Genomic DNA, 10,978 nt, shown 5'->3' with positions numbered 1-10,978 from the left:
TGTGTAGGTCATGGTGCTTCCTCTGAACAGACACAGGACCAAGCGCCTCCCTTCTGAAAGCTTAAGAATGAGGCGGGGAGGGGGAACTTACACTGATGAAACATCTCAGCTGAGATGTCAATCATGACCAAATTGGACAGGCACAGAGATGGGAGGCCTCACAACAACCACAGCTTTGCCCCCATGCCTGCATGCTCTGGCAGAGGGGCCTGTGCATGTGTTTGCTGAGCTGCGATGTGGTATATGGGCAAACGCCAAGATGCCATTTAATATAATAAAGACATAATTCATGCTGACAAAGTTTATGAGATTGGGTTTCCCAGTCCTAGCTGAACCACATAAAGCATATACTGTCACTACAGGCATTTGGCTGAAACAGTAGGGGCTTCTGCTTCATGGAGATAGCCTGGAATGTATTTGTCACCATGGCCCACTCTGGGCTGGCTGCAATAGTAGAATAACACAAAACTGCATTGATTCATTGCTGGGAATTTAGTTTAGACTTAAAATGCCATGAAGTGAAATGGTTTCCACAGCAATGTCAGTTTTTCTCCCCTACTTACATTAATTTTGTCCTCATCTGCCCCTGTGAATCACTACTGAAAGTGAGACTTGGTCTCTGTAGTATGTGCTGTTTCTGGTCTCTGGGTTATGATTGCAGTGTAAAGCTGCTTATGGCTGAGACTGTGCTTGCTGTGCATAGCTTTTATTAAAGATGGTTTAAGCTGACTTTTGTTCCAGCTGCTTCTGAACCATGCCAAGAAGTCATCTTCATGCCTCTGAAGGTCCCATGCCTGTCCTCCCTGCTTATCCCACCAAGAGTAGCAATAGAAGGGTACTTTCGTACCTTCCTACCATTTAGGATAGACATACGCAGGCAAACATTTTTGTCAGTGGCTTCATTTTGGTGTTGCTTTTCCTGACCTTATTTCTTCAGGTGCAAAAAATGGGTTCTGTTTTACGACAAATCCAGTCTTTATGTACAAAGAAGAAAGATTCTTAAGTCACAAGTGACAGCCTAACACAGCTAAGCTCTTTGAAGAGGAAACAGAGAGCTAAAACTTTCCCTTTTACTTCTTTTTCCCAAATTATGCTGAAGGTACACTAAGACTGAAAACAGGCAATGCTACAAGTCCCTGAGGATGGTTTATCATTGCATTTCAAAACATCTCTTAGGTGTTGGTCCCCTCATCCAGACTGTAGGATGGCTTGATTAGTATTTCACTACTTCACTAAATTTGCAATGAAGAAAATAATAGTGGTCATTTCTTGGTATCTGATCCAGTCTTGTGACAGGGAAGGTAGATGACAGCTGTGTCTATGAACTAGTGTCCATTTGAGCCCGGTTTTCCCTGAATTTAGAATTAACAGTGTCACATAGAGGCCCTGAGAAGTACAAATGTAGGAATTTAGGTGTGTCAGGAACTAAGATGGTCTAGCATACACTCTTGCATATGTTGAACTGGAGAAAAGACCTACTTTCATTCACATTTTCTTATTCCAGACCTCAAATTGGCTGATTTTTTCTCTGCCAGCATCATCTTCATCCCATTGTTTTATTATACTCCAGACAGAATCTGGCTTTATCACACATATACCTTCTAGAAATCTAATTCCTCACCCTTCCTTTCATGCTATTTTTCTCTTTTCTACCTGTTGATCAGTTGAGTAATGAAGTTCCATAATAGGTTCTGGCAATTTTGAGACCTGAGTTCTCATGTCTTGAGGCAGACATTGGCATAGCTAGTTCCATACCTCCCTGCTGCACAGCTTGGTGGCTTCTTGGTGCCTGCTGCACTATCAGTCAGCCGGAGCTTCTTCTGGCCACAGCGATTTCATGACTGTGGTCAGCTGCAAGAGTCATAAAAGCATAGATGTCTTGTCTAAGAGCTCATTCTAAAGAAAAAGGTGCAGTCATGTGATAACACAAAACCAAATAACAGCAACCTATACCTCAGTTGCAATCTTTATGCCTGGCAGATTTAAACCTTAGCACTCATCTCCCCCTGATCCATACCTTTTCTCTGCACTGTGGAGCTGGAGAACTCACCTACCCTTCCATAACAAGGATTGAATAGCCTAGGCTCTGTGTGTACTCAAATTATAGCCTCAGTTCTCCATTAGTGTGCATTTCTATCACCTTCACTACTTACATATTGAATGTCTGCTAAATAGGTTGTTCTAGGAAAGAAGAAGAAAGGGTCATATTTACTTAGTGTAATAAGAAAATAGAAGAGGAGCAGAAAATTGAGAGCTGCCAGCAAATTTACCCAGCATTTTGCAGCTGAGGGGGTTTACATTTAAGAGCCAAATTATTAGACCACATCAGAACTAATTAGCCAACAGCAGTCAGGGAGAGACATTCTTGGGTGAAGCCAAACAGCAGCTACAGCGTCAGTGCTGTTTCATATCAGGGAGTAACCCATCAGTGTGAGGGTTTGGGACGACAATTTCAAAGAAGGAGATCCTACACTGCAAGCTGTTCAGACTATGGAGGAGATGGGGTAAGAGACAGAGATCATTAGAGGAAAAACATGAGGAAGGAAAGCTGGGGGGCAATGGGAATCAGTTTGATTTAGAAGTGCAGAGACAATAAAGTAGCCAGGCAAAATTTTAGTCTCAGAAGCATCTTATTGGTATGGAGAAAGGCTCCTTTTGATCTCTGATGTATAATTGCTGGTTAAGGACACACTGAACTACTACAGAGAAATTGGGCAGCAAGATTTCAGCAGCCATATAATGAGGAACATGAGATCAGGATGAGATTTGGGAAAGCTGAAGATGAAGGCAGAAGATAGTTTTGGAGCTAGAAGAAAAGAGCATTAGAAAAGAGAGTCAAATTTGAAACTGGGATCCTACTTTGACCTTATAGGCAGAATAGGTGTAATGTCTCAGAGCTGAACCTGGGAATAATGTTCTGCTTGTCAGGACAGTGCATTTGAAATAAGGTGAAAAAAAGAAGAGGTTTCACTATGGACAGATAGTGAACACAGATGAATTTCCTGTTTTCAACCTACTTTTAGGACATCCTTTGGCATATGTTTCCAGCACAAGGCCAACTCTCCAGGCTGGCACACAGATGAAAGCAAAGTCTGACCTGTTCCCACAGGATCTGCTGTCACCTGTGCATTTTACAAGGGCTTCTGGAGCCTTTCCCTACTCATGCTGCACAGTGCAACTCTTCCCCAGGGAGCTGTGAACAAATTTGCCTGTGTGGGCACACACAGGAACACTGCAAAAGGATCTTCAGTGCAAAGATGCTTGGGTGGGCTAGTGACAACTTTTGCCACAGAGAGGATGTGTTACAACCTCAAGCGAAAACAACTTCCATATTTAGGTCTGTATCTCAGGTTAGGTAAATGCCACCTCATATAAAATAAAAGAAAACCCAAACAACACAAATGTGTAAGACATTTTCCTTTTTTTCAGTGAATGAGGGATAATTTTGTCACCTGAGGACAAGCCTGGTTCATCTCTCCAGAGAAGGGAAGCCCTCACCAGAACATAAACCTCAGTAGGGGAGCCAGGGAGCCACAAGGGTTGGCAATCATTGCCAAGTGTTTGTTGCAGAGGCTAAGGTAGCAATGTGTAACATTCCTGGGGAGATATTAATCTGAAAATCTTGGAGGCAAACAGAGAGAACAAAGGCCTGAGGTCAGCTCCATATATCACTTCAGGGACAGCAGACATCTCTCCTATGCCTCTATTTTAAAATCATAGAATTCTTGGTGTTTGAAAAGACCTTCATGATCATAGTTTAACCATTAACCCAGCATCACCATATTCCACACTAAACCATGTTCCCAAACATTTTTGAACACTTCCAGGAGTGGTTTCCCAACCACTTCCCTCAGCAGTTCCACTGTTCACAGTTCACTCTTCCAATGTTTGTCCATACTTTCAAATTTTTTCTTAGATCCAATCTAGGCCTCCCCTAGTGTGACTTGAGGCCATTTCTTCTATCACTGGTTGCCTGGGAGAACAGGCCAGATCCCACCTGGCTACAGCCTTTTTCAGGGAGTTGTGGAGAGTGATAAGGTCACCCCTGAGCCTCCTTTTCTCCAGGCTAAACAACCCCAGCTCCCTCAGCCACTCCTCACAGGACTTGAGGGTCAAGGAGCTCCTTCACCAGCTCTGTTGCCCTTCTCTGGACAGGCTCCAGCACCTCACTGTCCTTCCTGTGCTGAGGGGCCCAGAAATGGACACGGGACTCGGGGTGCGGCATCACCAGCACAGAGGGACTACCACTGCCCGGGTCCCGCTGGCAGCCACGCTATTGCTGATCCAGGTCAGGATGCCGCCGGCCTTCGTGGCCACCGGGGCATTTTCAGGGCATGTCCCAGCCACTGCTCCCTCCTGCAGCGGCGGGACAGAGGAAGCGAAAGGGCTCCCGGGGCCGGGCCATGGCTGCCTCTGCCTTCGCCTTCACCGGCGAGGCCGCGGCGGCCGGGGCGCAGCCGGCAGCGGCTCGGGGCCGGTTTCCATGGAGACGGCGGGGGAGCCCTGGCGGAGGGGACATGGCTGCGGGGACGTGCGGAGGGAGCCCTGGCAGAGGGGACATGGCTGCGGGGACACGCCGGGGGGAGTCCTGACAGAGCGGACATGGCTGCGGGGACATGCCGGGGGGAGCCCTGGCGGAGGGGACATGGCTGCGGGGACGTGCGGGAGGAGCCCTGGCGGCGAGGGGCTGCGGCCTTAACCCTTCGCCAGAGGCTTCCCCGCGGGCCCCGCGGGCGGTGCAGGGAGCCCGGGGCGCTGAGGCGGCTCCGGCTCCGGCTGGCACAGCTCGACGGACGCAGCCCGTATGCAGGGCAGTGACAGAGCGGGCAGGGGAGGATGAAGAGCGCGTGGGAGGACTGCTGTGCCCGGCTGTCCCTTCCGTGGACGCCTGGCCGGGCGACTGCTCAACACAGCCATCCTCCGCGGATATCCCCCGCAGCAGGCTTAGGGAAGGCACCAGCCATTCTCCCCGTTCAATATTTAGCAGTTCAACCCAGCCGCATCCTCTGGTGGGGGCGCCGATGGTGGCTGTGGTCAGGCTCCAGTGTTGGCATACAGGGTGCAGGAAGGTGGTGGCGGAGCTTGGAGTGCCGGGCAAAGCCCCAGCAGGGCCGCACAGGCAAAGGAAGGTGCCCGTGTGTGAGTACGCGGGCCTGGGCTGCACACGGGAGAGAGTTGTGTAGTTCAGGGTGGTGGTTACCTACTGAAAAGTGCTTGTCACCATGGTGACCAAGCAATGCCGCATCTTCCTGGGAGTGGAAAGCAACAGTCCCAGAACTTTGCTGTGTGAGACCAGTGGCTTCAATGCAGCTGGCTTCACCTTTTGAAGCCAGGGATCACAATCTATGTTCAATCTGTATATATGCCTATGATGCAAATTGGTTGGAATCAGCCTGATGCCAGCCCAGTGACTATATGTATACAAGAAGGACACCAGGAATGTGTGCTGGTGTCCACTGCAGGCTGTGTCTTCCTAAAAGAAGTGAACAAAAGTGTTCACAGCAGCCCAGAGTGCACCAGGGCACGAGGGTAGAGGTGGCAAAGCTATTTTCTGCCTGGTACGTTGAATAGTAAACTCAGTTTTATCTGAAGCTTAAGCTGTGTTGGTGTCATCAGGACTGGGACTCACCAAGTTTTAGCTAAGGGCCTTCAGGACCACAAAATATTGACATTTATGTTTTAGGTAGCTATAGATGCATCCAATGCATATTTTCATATCAGTTTAACATAAATTTGTTGAATTTTAAGCCAAAAGTATCTGATGAAACTTTATTGGTTGGAGGTTAGTGGTTTTTTCATTTGTTTGCGGTGCATTCAAGCAGCACTTCTAGCTGTCCATCATCAGGCATACCAAGAGCTTTCCCGGTGTTTTGGATCTTGGGGGTTGGGTTTTTTTGTTTGTTTGGGTTTTGGGTAGTTTTTGTTTGTTTGTTTTGGTTGTTGAGGTTTTGTTTGATTGTTTTGGTGTTGGGTTTTTGTTTTTTAGGATTTTGGGGTTTTTTTTGTGGGCTTTTTACTGGTTGATTGGTTGGGGGTTTGGGGTGGGGTTTTTGATTTCTTTGTAGGGTTTTTGTTGTTTTTTTTTTTTAAGTTTTGCCACCAGCATACCATAATTTGATAAAAAGATTTTACTGCTCCATCCAAACTTGGGTCCTTTTCCGGAAGTCCTAAATATTCATTCCAAAAAGAAAAGTCTCTAAAAGTCTCGCCTCATCATTTGTGGCTCTCAAGAAGGTTAACAGCAAACTCCCCTGACCCTCTGGAAAAATTATCCATTACTGCATCTCTCTCTCTAAGAAGAGGGTAGCTCCTAAACATGACGTAAGAGAATTTTCTTGTTATTTACTAGTTCTAGTACATGGGAATGCAAAGACTTTCAACCAGAAGGAGGGAAAAGAAAAGAAAGTGGGGAGGGGAGGGGACGGGAGGGGACGGGAGGGGAGGGAGGCTGAGGCTAATGGTCTCTCAGAAACATCCTTTTTGCTTTTATTTCCTTACTTCTTTATTTTCTTACTTCTACTTTTTTTGTTTTTCCTCATCCATCACAGGAACAGTGCAGTGGAAATCTCCTCATCAAAACTGAAGTTTGCCTTCACTCCTCAGAATCCACCAGCCACCTCTGACACTGCCTTGGGGGATCTCTCCTTGATGTAACCACATCCTTTGAGATCACTCAGCTCAGGTATGTTTGTTGTGGCTAAACCTGGCAGAAAGCCCTGTTCCCTGTCACCCTTCCTCCCTTCCCCTACCCCTTCCCAGGACACTGAGGGAAAGGCAGCCACAGCAAAATTACCTGGCTGCTTTTCAGAGGAATGTAACCCATAGCAGTGAGGCAGTGGCCTCAACCACTCAGTGTAATTAAACTTGAGCATCATTTTTGTGTAGCCTGTGCCGTGGCAACCGCAGCAGTTATTCCCATTCAGCTGGAAGGTTTAGAAGGCAGAGCTGTGGTATTTCACAAAAAATCCTCCTTGTAGGCAAGGCCTTAAATCATTTCATTGAATGAAATACGCTCAAGAAGTGAAGAGTATCAGAAGGGGGAAAAAATGCACAGGGTAGGACCACACTATTTCTGGCTGTAGTTCAATAACAGTTCTTGAGGCAGCACCTGATATACTGTTAGGGTGGAAAAGGTTTTTTATACCTAATGCTTTGGTACCTTGATAGCATCTCTGCTTTTTTCTCTCATTCTCTCTTGGGTTCCCTGGAGAGGCAATATATTGTCTTCTCTCTAGTTAAAGAGAGTGGGGGCTAATTGAATAGACAGGTCACTCTGTTTCCGCTGAAGGTGAAAAGCAAAGGGCTTGCTAATTCATGCACACAGACAGAAGGATATAGCAGTGTTCTGTCAGCCATTCCAGGGACCAGCAGTAAGGCAGGGTGAAGCAGCTTGGCACAGTGCACACAGTACTTGCCAGAGCAAACCTCTGGGGCAGGGTAGCAGAAGGAGGAATGCTGATAAAGAAAAGCCAGTCAGAAGAGAAGGGCAAAGCATAATAAAAGACAGAGGATCAGATTGCTTGGTTGTGATACATGAACCTAAATTCTTCTAGCACCATTATGGGGAAGGAAACTACGTGGCCACAGTACTTTTGTGTCCTAACTATTCTGGACTCTTAACACACTAAATATACAAGCCAGGTAGTGGAATTGCCAAGGACAGAACAGTAAGAACGATCTGGGTTGTGCCAAAGGGACTGTGAGATCCCTTGCTGCTCAGAATGGGCTCTGTATTTTATGCTGGAGGTCCTGAGACAGACAGCCAGAACCTAGGTCATGATTTGCTGAAAGGAGCAGCAGAACTGGAAATACTAGAGTTCTAGAGTTGGAGCTCCTGCAGTGCAGGCTTGGACTTCTTCAGGGCTAATTGTTTGAGTACTGCTGTCAGTGAATGCAAAGGAAATTTGACAATCACCCTCAGCTAGTGCAGGAGAATAATATCACGTGAGTCTTACATGTTGCTTTCCAACAAGAGATCTCATATCTGTATCACTACTGATAGTTTTTTTTCTTAGGAAACAGATACCTGGAGAAGGCAAGTGAAATTGTCCAAAATTTCCTGGTAAACTGGTGGTAAAACAAATAGGAAACCTGCTGCCTCACACTGCCAAACTGAGATGACTTGTCATAGACAGGGGAATGGAACATAAGGCTGCTGTCTTCCTCTCAGTCCTTCTAAGCTAAAGGAGAAAGCTCTCTCTGAGGCTGTGGATACTGAGGTGTCCTATGCCAGGATGGCAGATGCCTGCGCTGTGTGGGTCCCACGCCCTGTGAGGATCATTGTCCAGACAGCATGTCTCACTTTGCAACTGCTCTGAAGTATTCCTTCCTTACGTGGAATGGCAAATGGTGGGGAGGTAACTAGATTGATCTCCCTTGTAGGCCTTTTCCTGGGACGTGGTACACAGGTTCCAGATGGTACAAAGCCCCTGCTGCTTGGATCTGCACAAAAACCTGTGTCTTCTTCAACCTATTTCACAACAGATTTGGCGCGCTCTTGGTCGGTTGCTCTTTGTACAAATTAAGCTGAGCTGCCAGGAACGTTTGCAAACAGTGAAAAGCAAAGTGGGATGTATGAAGCAAGTCAAAATAGGTCTCAAATCTGGCAAAATGCCTGCAGGTGCTTATAACATTTGACTTACTCTAGCTCATGTATTACCCACCCACACAGTCATTCATCCAGCTTTTTCCTGCCCTCACGCCCACACACACTCACCCTTTGCAAATTCATTCACCTTCTCTTCTCCCCCCCCATTTTCTCTTCCAAACACAGTCATTCCCCCACACAAATATACCCTAGACACACTCTTTGTTCCCCACATACAAGCACACACACCTTTTTGAGTGCTGAGTGCAGTGACTGTAGGTGGTGTGTAGCAGACGATGCTGTAATCTTATACCTATGCTGAGAAAAAGCCTTTGGTATTAGCGAGCTGAGAGCTCTGATTGTTCTCACTTTCACGTAAAATACCACTAATCCAGTTTATGGGGCTGACTGTTTCCATCCTTTCCTGAACTCTGCCATTGTTTTCCAGGGGATCTCTCTTTCTGCTCATCTTCCTCTTGCTCCACTTTGCCTCTTTCTCCCTATGCTTTTCCTTTTCCACGTTGCTGCCCTAGACCACAGTGTTTCAGAGAGCTTGCCCATCCCCATATCTCTCCATGACCTAACACTGGCCCTGATTACCTCACTGAGAGGGTGAGCAGGGATGAGCAATGAGCCTGCCATGCAGCGTGGGGCACAGGGCAAGAAATCCTGCAAGGTATGGTGAGGTCAGAGGCAGAGACGGTAAGTGGTGGGGTGGATCTTGCTGCCATCCGAGCAGCGCTGAGTCCGCCTGGCATCGAGCCTGCCTCTAATGGAATGTGACCCACCGCTGGGAATGAGCTCATCTGTAATCCACTTAATTGAGTTTTATGAGCAGGATTCTCACATCGGGGAGCCAGCCTGCCTTCTTCCTAGCACTCACCCTTCTTTGCTTGCTGCCTGGGGAGGAGAAGGGGAGTGGGGGGTGTGTGCACTACTCCACTGAGCTAGTGATAGTCTAGCTTCTGATTTTCTGCCTGCCCTGGAGAATCTGCAGGGAGCTGGACAGACATGCTCTTCAAGACACCCACTGCCTCATAGTGTAATGTTTGCTTCTGCTGCAGGATGCTCAAATGTCAATGTGACTATTGGTAATGCTGTCAGGACTGCAGAGCCTTAAGTTTTCCCAGCATTTTGGTCTCTGTGCAAGTACTGGGTACTCAGAGGAGATGCTCTCAGGTATGCATGAACCACCTTAACTGTGAGTCCAAGTGTGATGGGACAGTCACTCTGATCTCACTCCTCCTTTCAGTGTGCAGTAATCTAAGTGGTGGAGCTGCCAGGATCCTGTAAGAGCCTTTGTTTACACTGTAATGTCTTACCATCTTTAGCATTTGCATCATCATTTGTTTGTACTAAGTGAATTGGTCACATAAGAATCAGCTAACAGAAATTTGTCTGCTGTCTGCTAAGGGATTTGCAGGCTTGAGTCTGTCTGCTGAAAGATGCAGACTTTTGTCTTGGTAAAGCAGAACAAAGGGAGAAAGAAAAAGTGAGGGAGGGAGGCTTCTCCCCACAGGAGTGTTACTTTCCTTGGAAAAGCCTACTAGAGACCCTCTGGCATATAAAATTTGGGATATATTCCCTTCAGTGCTGGCATGAATGTCTGTATTTGAAATACATACTGTCTGTCACTTCTGGTCTACCTTGTAGAAGAAAACTTTTCATGGTTTCACATCAAGTGTTGCATACATATTGCAAAGCAGTAGCTCAGCAGCTCCACAAATCCGTAACTTTGTGGAAAGGTCATGGCATATGGAAAGGGAAGGATACTGACATGTTAACACAAAGCCCGTAACAGACCTGTGCTGGGAACAGCAGGGTCACCACTCTGTATTCAGGTGTTTCTTAAAATCCCCAGACAGTGGATTCATGTAAATACATGATAATAAAAGATCTTATTTTTGTAAATGTGTGCTTTTTGTCTTCACAGTTGCAGAAAATACTAAAAAATTGGACCAGAAGAAATATGAGGATTCAAAACGCAGGGAGAAAATAAAAAGAATCTCTATGGATTCTTCCGTATGTGGGGGTGTTCGGTTGATTGGTTTTATTAGGGTTCTCTTTGTTTGTTTTTTGTTTGTTTTGAATGTGCTTTAAACCAATCTGACATGGAGGTGCAATGACTTTCTATTGACATCTCAATGCTGAGCTGCTATAATGACTGTTCAGGATGGTTCATTGTAACTGTACTGCAGATGAAGTGCCTGTTATCTTCCCTTCTGCTTTCTGAATTCAGGATTCCCTCATTTATAAAATCATAGAATAATAGAATAGTTTATATTGGAAGGGACCTTTAAAGGTCATCTTGTGCAATGAGTAGGGACATCTTCAACTAGACCAGTCTATTCAGAACCCAGTTCACCCTGAACTTGAATATGAGTTCACCTT

At 46.4% G+C, this 10,978-nt stretch overlaps 1 long non-coding RNA gene across 1 annotated transcript; it reads left to right on the top strand.

The window, feature by feature from the left end:
- The first annotated feature begins 6,070 nt into the window (after positions 1 to 6,070).
- LOC131080222 (uncharacterized) lies at positions 6,071 to 10,440 on the top strand. Its single transcript, XR_009114148.1, has 3 exons — positions 6,071 to 6,321; positions 6,549 to 6,682; positions 8,016 to 10,440. It is a non-coding gene; the product is annotated as an uncharacterized LOC131080222 (long non-coding RNA).
- The last annotated feature ends 538 nt before the right edge of the window (positions 10,441 to 10,978 follow it).

The sequence above is a fragment of the Melospiza georgiana genome, chromosome 2 (genome assembly GCF_028018845.1).
Source record: "Melospiza georgiana isolate bMelGeo1 chromosome 2, bMelGeo1.pri, whole genome shotgun sequence".
Taxonomy (NCBI): domain Eukaryota; kingdom Metazoa; phylum Chordata; class Aves; order Passeriformes; family Passerellidae; genus Melospiza; species Melospiza georgiana.
Note: the sequence above shows the minus strand (reverse complement) of the source record. Positions and strands in the feature narration are given on the sequence as shown.